At 39.3% G+C, this 12,599-nt stretch overlaps 1 protein-coding gene across 4 annotated transcripts in view; it reads left to right on the forward strand.

Annotated features, from left to right (window-relative positions):
• The window catches only part of LOC129577211 (uncharacterized), a 134,863-nt gene that overhangs the window by 70,890 nt on the left and 51,374 nt on the right, over positions 1-12,599 (forward strand). For 3 of the 4 annotated variants that reach the window (XM_055463855.1, XM_055463854.1, XM_055463852.1), the window contains one exon: positions 11,372-11,415. The exons of the other annotated variant lie outside the window; for it this stretch is intronic. The gene's annotated coding sequence lies outside the window, so the exon portion shown is untranslated. The remainder of the gene's footprint in view (positions 1-11,371; positions 11,416-12,599) is intronic. 4 annotated transcript variants of the gene reach the window in all.

The following is a 12,599-nucleotide window of genomic DNA, read 5'->3' on the forward strand; positions in this document are numbered from 1 at the left end:
ACATATGTTTAACTAATACCACGAGTGTGCAATATACATCATCATTCAGAATACTTGCCACCCGTTCGTTCGCATTCCACCGTCACCATCATCTCATTCCGCCATTCTCGCCATTTTCGTGTGTAATTTGGAGGTTGTTTTTTTGTGCCCTTCTTCGTCTTTACTTCGTTTGCTGCTGTTGCTTCGGGACTTTTTATAAGTCTGTTCAGTGTTTAGTTTTTTTATGAATGAGTAGATTTTCTCTCACTCTTTCTCTGTCTCTCCAACAACCCATTTTATTCGGAGCTTTACTCGTTGCATGGGTTGTGTTTTTTTTGTTGTATGTCATATCCTTATGCTTTCGTCGCTTACTTTCTTTTCCGAAATGTGTCGTGCATATTTTATTTTAATATATTTTCGCACAGCAATTTGGATTAAGGCTTTCCATTACGATTTTTTTCTCGCCCTTCACATTTTCTTCTGCTGTTTGCTTCTAGTTGCAAAAAAGTGAAGAGTGAAAAAAATAATATGTATAACGAATGTTTTTTTTTCTGTTTTACGGAAGCGAAAGATGAATACTGCTGATCCGTACATTTTGTACTGTATGTGTGCATGTGTGTACACTTTAAAAAGTGCTTTTGTTTGTGAAGTGTGTGAGTGTGGATGTGAAATGCGATTGTGAGTCTATTGCAAAAATATTTGCACGCAACTAACCGAAAGATGTGTTGCACATTGAGACGGCGGCTTAACCGACGCTCACATTCGGATAGTTCTTGAAGAGTGAGAGTGTATGATGAAAATAACATTGTACGCAATTGTAACGCGAGAGAGAGAGAGCAGCACACACGCAAAGAGAATGTGTGAGCGAACTCAGTTCAACGATGCACAGCCAGCCGCAATGTGAAAATTTGATTAAATCATATTGCATAATCCATAATTGCATGAGCGCACACATTTCTTCTTCTTTTTCGTCGCTTTTTGCAGAAGGCCTCGCGCATTTCACTCAACTATGTTCACATCCATTCATATTTGAATCTCTCTCTCTCTCTTTCTCTCTTTCTCTCTAGCCCTCTGTGTGCGTCTCAAATCGAAATTTCTCAACATCTTCTCGTATCGCACTCTTTATTGCACTGTACTGTCGATGGTAATCTCCTTTCTATTTCGCATCGTCGATGCCGTTTTTTTTTTCCAGTGTACGCGTATACACACAATTTTCTCAAGCTTTAATGCGTTGTTCTTCTCGTGCGCACGCTTTTCATCATGCTTGAATTTCAGTTCGCATGAATCTGTTTGCTGTTTAAAATACATATAAATGCAATTTGTTCGGTGAACTCACTTAATTTTTTCATTTTTATGGTTTGCGAATACCACAAGTCAAAGTTCCATTACGTTATATGATCTGATGATTTGTTGAACATTGTTAAATAGAGAAAGAGCGAGCAAGGAAAAAAGCTGAAGCGCAAAGCATCTTCAGTCATTTGATTTTGTGTGTTTGTGTGTGCATTATCCTTTCTGCATCACGTTTACAAGTCGAAAAGCCCACACAAACACACACGCACATTGTTAACGAGTGCACAACTCGAACGAATTTCTATCAGAATGCACTTTAGTTTGTTTGCTACCATTTTTCCTATGACAAACAACCATCGGGCAAACAAGAAAAATAATGAGTTCAAGAGGATGAAGTTGATGGCTCAACGAGAAATAGAAAGAAGACATAGAGAGAGAGAGAGAGAGAGAGAGAGAGAGAGAGAGAGAGAGAGAGAGAGAGAGAAAGAAAGCAAAAAACGACGCATTCATATGGAAACGCATTGCATCTTTAGTGGTTGTTACGGCTCACTGCATCATCATCATCGCTAAGAGTGTGTTTGGCAAAATGGGTGCAAAATAAAGAGCAATACGACTGCCAACGGCAACGGCGACACATACACACACCCACTCACGCTGAATTATATTCATCGTCGAATATGAGCAGCATCCATTGCAATTATAAAAGAAGAAGCACGTAAATGTGCCCAACCACTAATAATTTTTCTTAGAATAACCCTTCCATTTGAGTTGGTAGTGGAGAGAGTTTTGGAATCGGTTGCCCGGTTGCTATTTATTCTTACCTATGACTTTATTACTTTTGCTTGCGAAACCGTTTTTGCCACTTGGTGTCTCGCGTTGCCATATCGAAAATGCATTATGTTCACACCACACTTTGGCTTCGAGATGCAACGGTGAACTGTTGCCACGGAGACTCTCTCCGTTCATTATCTCACTTTGGTGCTGTAAATAGCAAGCAGAAAGAGAAAAATTGAGAAAAAGAGAAGAAAAAAAAACCTTTGGCTGCCACGCTTCTACTTAATGAATGTACGATCAGGGGTTGCTTCGGTTGCTGTGCAATGTCGTTTGTAGTCGTTCTTTCTCATTGGTTGCATTAATTTTATCACATTTCGTTGGTCGTAGTCGGCGTCGTCGTTGTTGGTAGCAAAAGAGTAAAGAGCGAAGACGGAGAGCGATCCATTGTGGTTGTGCTTTGAAGCAAACAGCTGCAGTGGTCACAGTGTGGTTACATTTTTCGTCCATAAATTCCGCTATTTATTGGCATTGCTCGGTGAAGTGAGCTGGCAGGTGCATTAAGAAGCATGAAAAAGAAAATCAATTCAACCGACGACGACGACCATGAAGCGCACAAAAAATATTTGCTTTTCCGTTTCGGTAAAATTACATTTTCTTCGAAATCGAAAAGTGCGCACGAGCGCAAACGAGAAACAGATAGAAGAACATAAGCAGGCAAAGCGTGACGACTACGACGAACGGTGATCAAACGAATGAACAAACGAACGGCCATTGAAAAATGAAAACACTCACACTGACACACACACACACACACACAAGCGACCATAATCATTGAAACCTTAAACTTGTACTCTGAATACCACTCTTGTATATTATTTCGTGCTTTAATTGTTCTTGTCTGTTTGCTCTGTATACTGGCACACCGCTTTTCGCTTGAGCCATAAATACGATGCAATGGCTTTTATTCACTTTTTTGCTTGTGCAAGAGTGGTAGCCGCCGTCGCCGCTACCGTTTCCGCCGGTTGGCTCTCATCAATTAAAATTAAAAGTTTTTTGTTGTTGCTGTTGCTGCTACCTCTCATTTTATCACATCGAATTCGATGGAAAATTGCAATTTGTACCTTATGGTTTTGTATACGTATAATGGACGCCACCAAATCCATCCTCTACTCAATTTTACCATTCTTTCGATCGTTGTTAAAAATACAGCCGGAGAGAAAAACAACAACGAGAGCACTGGAATGTAATATACGAAAAAAAAAACCAAACATTCACACACACACATGCACCGAATAAATGACATAAACACACTGTATTGCAATGCATGCGTAACTATTTAATTGCATTATGCCGATCGGACGGGTCGGGGTTTTTCTCTTTGCTGATGAAATAAGCAATTTTGTTGTTGTCAATCACGGACTGTTTACATATGTTATCGACTGAGTTTAATTTACAGTTCGATTGCAATCAATCTTCCATGGCATTTTATTGGAATGGACCGGGCAAGCAAGAGCCGATGTAAACGAGTGTGTGTGAGGGTGAGAAAGAGTCGTGCGTACGATTGCCATTTAATTCCCAGCCATTTTCCAAAGTGATCTCAATCAAGAATCAGTAAAAATACATAAATTGTTCTGCCACTGAGTAGTGGATTTTTTTTTCAGCGTTCGCTTGCACATATCCGTGCGTATGTGTGTGTTTGTGCGTTGGAAGCAAAAGCTGTAGACAATAAACTACTTAATAATATTGATGGATGATGGCTAATTAACTAATTCCCACATTGGAAGTTATTCGATGGAAATTTCCAATCAAATTTGCCACATCGCCTGGTAAATCGATATGCAAATGATATGATGAGTATGATTCGTTTACGCAGAAATGTACCATAAACCATTTAAATTGCATTCGCTATGCAAACGTTGATGACAGCGCGTTCACTTTAGTGTGTGCGTGTGTATTTGCTCGCAAACAATCCGCCGAAAATGCGAGTTTCATGTAAGTGGAAAGAATAAGGGAGAAGGAGAGAGCAAGAGAGATAATGATTGAGGCAATCGTGCAAGTAACGACTGCATTGAGAACTTTGCACAATCGTATGCCATTCATCGACAGCGCCAATATACCAATATTGTCTTTCGGTTTTAGATTAGAATCATTTCACAAAACGCTTACACATCCGAGTAGATCTTTGCAATTGCCACGATGACGATGACGATGACGACGACGACGACGACGATTGCGAAGAACAGTGGAGAAAGTGGGATTACAGTGATTTTTGGCACATCGATGTGCCGTTGAGTCTAAGCGAATTGCCGGTGTCAATTGAATTAACTTAATTCAAATTCCCTCAAAGCAGAGCACACGCTCGCTCACTTGCCCGCTCATCAGCTCCAGCTGAGCTTCGTTCGCCACGAAATGGGCGCAAAATAAGAAAAGAGAAAGAACTCGTATATTCTTTCATCCGATCGAAAAGACGGAACATATACAAAGCAAATCGATTCTGCACAACACTCGAATCAGTAATCACGCAGTAGATTTCTCTCTCACTCTCCTCCTCCCTCTTTCTTTTTGCCCAGCAAAAACTTTTCAAATACAGATTGTAGCTACTAGCTATGGATTACCGTACCAAAAATCCAATCGTGCATTGAACATAAGATAGAGATACAACAGACTCACTGGGATTCACCATTGAAATAAAATGAAACGAAGACGAGCGAGCAAACAAGAAACCAGAGCCACACACACACACACACATACATATATATATATATATATATATATACTCACCGAATTGATAAAGATTTGCGATTTGTCGAAAGTGCAATATACTTTTTTGCGTTCAGTTACCTCCTGCGACCCATGTCAAATACTGGTGGCACACACTCGATCCACACACCACAAACCGACAAGAAGCGATTGAGATATTCGTGCAAACGGATGAGAAGAATCGAATCGAATCGAATCAGAAAAAGAAATGAGAAACGAACATGCAGGGATTTGCAAAAAGACACACAAAACATAAACTCAATCAAGTGTGTGTGTGTGTGTGCATTTTTTGTTCCGTCTGAACAACATTTCATTCGTCGCAATGACTCGAAATATAATCGAGACAAATGACTTTTCTTATTGGCCATTTTGTGTTGATTACACGTTCGCAAGCAAGCGCTAAGTCACAAACACTTATCCAATGTATTATAGCTATTGTTTTTGAAATCTTCATAATTACTATCGAGCTTTTGCGTGTGTAGTCAGACCGATTGACAAATGCCATAGTTCGAGAATTCATGTTTCCTGCCAACAAGCCATAAGCATCCAAATGCCAGGTAATGATGGCAATGAAATTGTGCAAAAAGCTCGAAAATGAGCAGCTTACAGTGTGATATTTACACTGCAAATTGACATTAGCATCAAAAGGAAGGCTCTAATTTCAGAATGAAAGTGGAGTAGTAGAGCTCCGAAAATTTCGCAACACTTTTCGAATGAATTCTTGAATGTTACGTATTTTCACCGACAAGTGACACACAAAAACACATCATTTTGAATTTCAAGTACCAAAAACTTGCCTGTGTAAAGAATAGCGTTTTACTGGCACACAAACCGAAACCGAACAAAAAAGACGCCAAAAATGACGATGCACAAGAACAGTAATTTACCATTTGCAATGGCCAAAAGAGTCGAATGAATCTGTTTTGTATACATTTGTTCGGGAAAAGCAAAGAACAAAAAAAAATGTAGAGTACCCAAAAGGGTGACCGATAAAACGAGCACAATATACACTATCAACCACAACAAAACAGATACACACATACTAACGGGCCGAAGAAGAGTTGGAAAAGTTTTGGAAAATTCAAAAGTAGCAGAAAACACATACACATAAAATATTATGGTTTGCTCATAAAATAAATTACCTCAAAGTTCAGTGCACAGCATATAAATCCAATTAAGTATGGAGAGTGTGTTGTTGATGTGCTGCTTTTTATACGAGCGCATTCGGACAGGGGCAGGGGGAGCGCGTGCGCGCGCGATTGAGAGAGATTGAAAGACTAAAGCATTTGGAATATGGCATTGTGAACAAGAACGACACCGAGGGCGACTGGCCACAACCATTACGGGCTAAATATCTAACTCTCTATCTCTCTATGACTTGAACTGTAATGGAAAAATTTCCTAACTGAATTGTATTGCTCTCGGTTTGCACAAATATATTTATGGCACGGTCTCGCTCCATGTGTATGTAAGCATGCATGATTTGGACGGTGTCCATTTTACTTGCAGCTATCAAAATAAAACCGGGCCGATACTATTTCAGAAATTCCCAAACAAATCCGCTTGTTACACAAAACCCTCACGACACAAAACCCTATCTCTCTCTCCGCCTCTCGCTCCCATTTCGCTCTATCGCATGCACACATGCACATTTTAACCTGAGTGATGATGATGATGATTCGAATGCGACAAGAGACAGACGAAAGGTGACAATGTCGCACAACAAACACAATACACCACTCATTTCCCATATCACATAATTTCGGTAATAAAATTCCAGTAGTTTGTAAAACATTTTCGCTCACCATTTTCGGATTAGAATTTACTTTTTGGATCGTTGCCCATATTTGTGATGAAGTAATGTGTGTATGTGTGAACGGACGGGCACACGGAAGTCAAATATGATTTTTGAGGCTGGCAAAATATGTAAACAGACTATTTATCACCTCTAATTGACTTTGTCGCACTTGTACCATCGCATGAGTTGTTGGCATTAAAATGCTATCTCTCTATTTTGTGTACATCGCATACACTCTGATATGCACCGAACAGCTCTCAATGCAATTTTTTTTTCTCTCTCTCTCTCTCTAGCTGTGTTTTTTGTGCATGCATTCACTGGCTCGCGCGACAGAAGCAGAGAGAAAGAGAGAAAAAAACGGAATGGTTTGGCGAATAAATCCCATACTTGAAGCAAAATTGAATGAGAAATGGTTTGTTATTTGCCAAATTCGCTTGCGTTACAAAATAATCCTCGAAGCAGCAAAAACTTCGGCAAATCGCATTCAACAGAGATTTTGAAACTTTGAGAAAGCATCGCCAACGAAAAGAGAGAGAGAAAAAGAGCGAGTAAAAAAGCACATACTCAGCAAGTCAATCCAACGAATGAGTTCAGGGGATTCAATTCATACATACGTACACACACAGTGGCAGTAACAATAAATGGGATGCTATCTAAGTTTGAAAATTTTAATATGTTTTAGTATGTTTTGGTGTCAGCTTGGTGTCAATGGAACGATAAAGAAATCTATTACAAACAATATAACTGAACGAGTGAAATAAAAACCGAGCAAACAAAAAAGACCAACCGAAAAAAAAAATCAAATGCACAATGAATAAATCCCAACTCAATGGTGCATGTAGGGCGCGTGAGAGATAGAGAAAGAGGAGCACTAGGAAGAGCACGGGAATGTGTTGTCGGTGTACGTACATATGATACAATCGACACACAAAAATATTAGAGCATAAATGTCTAAAAATGTTCGCGCTCGTGCGACATCCCGGCGAATTGCGAACGAATTTGCATGAATGCAAAACGCGTGCGGGAAGAAAACTATTTGGCGAATATGTTATTCGCAAAAAACCAAATGGATTCACATTGCACATTACAATACAAACACACACACACACACACACACACACACACACACACACACACACACACCCGACCATTGACGATCCCAATTCCATGGCACATGCATTGAAAGCACAATTCACATCGACGCGACACAAAAAACGATGAACACACGCCAAGCGACAGACTAAACAGAGAACAATAGAGAAGTCGTGAACGAAGAACGAAAAAAAACAATACACACACAAAATCACCGAATGATAAAGACTGAAATAAAATGAAATGCTTTGGCTGACTTATATGAGAGCGATAGTTTGGCGATATACGTATGTCTCTGTGTATGTGCAGTGACTTTATATGCACAAAATCCGGCGAATGTGAAACAAAGTGACGCGTATGCATCCAACATCCGAATTTCATCGAACAAATGGAATTCGCAGCAGCAACGTTTCATACGTGGTATCATCGTTCTCACAATATCTCTGCACGCGTTCGCTGTTCGCTTAATAAAATATGTTATGCATAGAATATAGAAAAGATGTTCTCACATTGGTCTGTTCAGCAATTGCATTTCCAGTGTGTGCCACATATCGATACATACATATATATGGAAGATTGATATGGATGGTAGAAAAGCACGAAGAACGAAGGCTAGAGAGAGAGAGAGAGAGATAGAGAACAGCAAGGGTGACACACACACATACATATAAACCATGCATATCATATGGAAACGCTTCATTTATTTTTATTGAGAAAATGTACCCTTTGTGCTATTTGCTTGCCGTGTCGAAAAATAATAGCACCCGATAAAAAGATGGAGCGGAAAACGCTAAAAACAACGAAAAACACTTACACAACATTCCCATTGACAATGAACCATCGTCTTTGTCGTTGTCGTCCTTGTTATTGTTGCCATCGCCATCAATGAGACACACGATCATCCGCGGCAACAAAAAATCCGAAACGAAAGAGATAGCATATCTTCACTGCAAGGATTCGCACTCGAAAAAATAGATTTACATTTCCTGCAAATTTATTTGTACGTATTGAAAAATCATATATCGGCAGAGAGTGCGACGAGAGTGTATGTGAAATCGAGTGTACTGGATAGATTTACGTGAACGCATCGTCACCAAATTGTGAATGCAATGCGAGAAGTATTGTCGAACAATGAGACAAACAACTTCACCATATTGAATGGCAGAAAAAAAAAACACAAGCAAAAACATCAAAAGCTAAACGGAAAATGTAAACATTATGATAGAGAGTGAATGCATTGAAATGTTGTTTTGAAGACGACGACACCAAAATGCATCGACTGAATGCGGGGAAAACGGACTCCATATCTGATTAAATGTGATTCATTTGACCGTTTTCAATTGGTGAATTTCTAAGCAAAAAAACATCAAAAGTTGTGAAAACTTATCGACAGCTAGAGCATGTCTCTAATATTCGTTTTTTTTTCTCGTCTAATTGTATCCACCATGGAATCGGAATGGGAAATGTTATGTGACAAAAAGTCGAAATTGATTGAAAGCGCGCGTGGAAAAACACATCCTAGACTAAAACCGAAGGACCAGTGATACAGAAACAAAAACGATGAAACCATCGTTCAATCAGTGTAATTTAATCGAGTCAAGCCAAATTAAATGGCTTCGTAAACCAAGGTTGCACTCATCACGTTTGTTGTCCCGATGGAGGAGATTGATTGGTGGATTTGGTGTGAATTTTTTTTCCAGGGTCGACAAAAAAGATGCATCGAATCCTGAAACGCCACGCATCGAACCCAGACCGGGAGCCACATTGTCAAATGCCGATTAATGGATGCATGCTACCGTTTTGTTTTGCATATTCGGCCATCGCCATTCTATTTCACGAAAAGGGTCGTGTGTGTGTGTGTGTGTGTGTGCAATGTGCACGGTTTTTGCGTCGTTTGCATGTTTAGTAGAGATCATCAATGAACTAGCTAGCCATAGCGTGGTCGAGATATGTGTAAACTGTATATATAGCAAAGCGCCATTTATTCTGTTTGGTTGTCAACGCGTATTAAGCACACGGGTTTTTTGTTCGTATGTTCATTCGTTCTGTCGCGCTCCCTTTCGAATGTCCCACGCAAATTGATTTTCCTTTCGAACAATTTTACGGTGCTTTTCCTCATTTCGCTTGATTGCATGTGTTCGTGCGAACGAGAAAACAAGCCACGGCTACAACAACAAACACGTCAAATAATGTCAATTAGAAACGTTGAAGCAAAAAAAAAACCAACAGCCAACAGCACCCGTTTCACTTGTGATATTTACACATTAAATAAGTCACAAAATTAAATTAGCATTTTCATACACCGTTTTAATGAAATCAATTAAATCATTACGGAAAACATACTGCTAACATATTTAGTCAAACATTGTGCTGTATGTTTTCTTTATTTGTCGTTCGTTGTTGCTTTTTGCCTCGATTTGGTGTGTTGTTTGTAGCAAATTGACATGTCTGTATCTATGTTTTTGCATCAAATGCCAAATGATTTATGTTCATTATTTGTTCCGTAAAGATTGTCGCTTTGATGCTCATTTGCAGCTCACGATCTTTCCCTCTCTCTATCGCGTTCTCTCCTTGCTCCCTTTCTATCGCAAACATTTTCGGTTGAAGCATTCGTTTCGCGCTCACTTTTCCTTGCACCTGCAATTTTTTTCGAGTTAGATTTCTCATGCACGCGCAAATACACACACACACACACACACACACACTCACGCGCGTCTCCGCGTGTCTTTTTTTCCTTCTCTTGACTGCCATTTCAAATGCACATAATGCATGTATTACCTCACTTTCCATTTAATGTCTCCATTTGATACGTTTGCAGCGTGTGTCGTAAATATGCCAACACCCGAATGCATAATGAATTTAGACTAGAGACACAGAACTATTTGTGTGTGTGTGTTTTTTTTTGTTTTATTCTGTTCGCCGTATCTCACGAGCAATCGAGCTCGAGTGAACACGAGTGTATGTGTACAACATATTTTTCGTGTGTGTGTCAACTTGTTCATTAAGAATGTTGACAGCATGATTTGGAAAATTGCAAGTGAAACATTGTATCTTGGCGATTGAAAAGATAACCGGTGAATATATGGAGCGATTTGGAGAGCATTTTAATTGATTTCAATAAGCTGCGGCCACTGTTGTTGTTGTTGCTGCTGCTGCTACAATCATAAAATCAGCAAATGCCACCGTTTGACAGAGGTTTCAGCAACAAATTTCGAAGTGATATCGGTGCGGTGTGCGACTCGAGTCAGCAATTGTCATACAACAGCGATAACAACAACTCAGGCTAGTGCCCGAAAGTTTTGTAATGTCGCGCGGCTTGTTCAAACTTCAGTAAAATATAAGAACATTTGACATTTCAATGGGTCCATTTATTTCAATGAGGTGTTTTTCTCACTTTCTCTGCATCATACCTGATGTAGTGGCTGACAATCTCATGAGCAACCATGTATTTCTCACTGTCTCTCACTCTTGTGCAATGCTAAGCTCATGCGATGTGACGGAAGCCAACTGAATCATATTTTTTTTTACTACAAGCGTTCACACGTTCAGGTGGCTTTTTTTCTATGTTCCGTCATACGAGCGTGAAATTATTCAATTTACACCAAGTTTTTCTTGTTCAATTTTGTTGCATTTTGTTTTCTTATAGTTCAAATATTTTTTCGCTTTTTTATATTCCAGGTAAATTCGAATTGGATTGAACTTTAGCCAGCAAGTGTCACAAGGTAATTCATTCTTCTTCTTCTTCTTTTTATCATCGGTTTTGTTTTGTTCAATAAGAATTGAAACCAATTTATAATAAGAGTTTGAAATGAAACACTTTCATTGTGCAGTAGCAATTTCTAAGGGTGCGCTCATCGATGAAAACTATTTCAAAACTCTTCCTTGCAAATAAGCGACGAACAATTCAATTCAATTCAATTCAATTGGCAAACAAAAATCCAATTTGAGTCGAGTGTCAATTCAGACAACGACGAAGACGACCATTTCAATGATTAATGATCTCGCACTTTAGATTGAATGGCGATAATCTTTTGCCGGCACCGTTGTCGCTACGACTAATCTTATTTATAATAGATGATTGAAATAATGAATTGGCCGAATAGTTTGGCAGAGAGCTTTGCTGTTGTTCGATTGTGATCGAAATGGAAATATAAGCGCAATGCGAATCGGTATATCAATTGAATCCCATCTAAATCCAATGCCGTTCAATGAATCGGCGACGTGTGCATAATATTTGGTCATTGGACGAAGCAGTTAGAAATGTTATGCTAAATTATCATGATAATCAATAGAGCCGTTGATCAGATCGCCAGCCCGACTATATTGCATTAAATAAACGAATCAACGTAGACTTTGTGCGAAACAAAGCTGAACCGAGAAAGTTTTGCGTTCTTCGGTCCGCATAAATCCATACTGATGCTAAATCGAAGATAAATACATATATATGTGTGTATATATATTCGGGAACGGAAAGGGATCAAAATGTAAATGAAAAAGAGTCAGCAACATTTTTCGATGGTCTGCAATATGCTTGAGATTATAGACACGACCGAAGCGAAATGAGTGAAAGAGACAGACAAATCAGAGAAAGAGTCGTGCAAAGGAAGAGAGAGAACGAGCGTTAAATTCTAGCTGAAAATCTACGAATGGCCTAGCAATAATTTTATTCGGATATAATTTTCCGTTTACTCGAGCATGCAAAAGGTTTTCAATATTTAATTTGGCTCCAAGAAATACACATAGAAATCAAATAGATTGCCCACGTTCCCTCCTCCCGTCCAATTCAAATATATCCACATTGGTTTTGTCCGTTTCTCGTGTTCCAATCAGCAATCCTTCGGCTGGTGATGCTGCTTTTGGTGTGTGTGTGTGTGTGTGTGTGTGTGTGTGTGTGTGTGTGTGTGTG

This window comes from Sitodiplosis mosellana, unplaced genomic scaffold (assembly GCF_009176505.1).
Source record: "Sitodiplosis mosellana isolate CC-2019 unplaced genomic scaffold, AAFC_SMos_1.0 Smas_scaffold_6197, whole genome shotgun sequence".
NCBI lineage: Eukaryota > Metazoa > Arthropoda > Insecta > Diptera > Cecidomyiidae > Sitodiplosis > Sitodiplosis mosellana.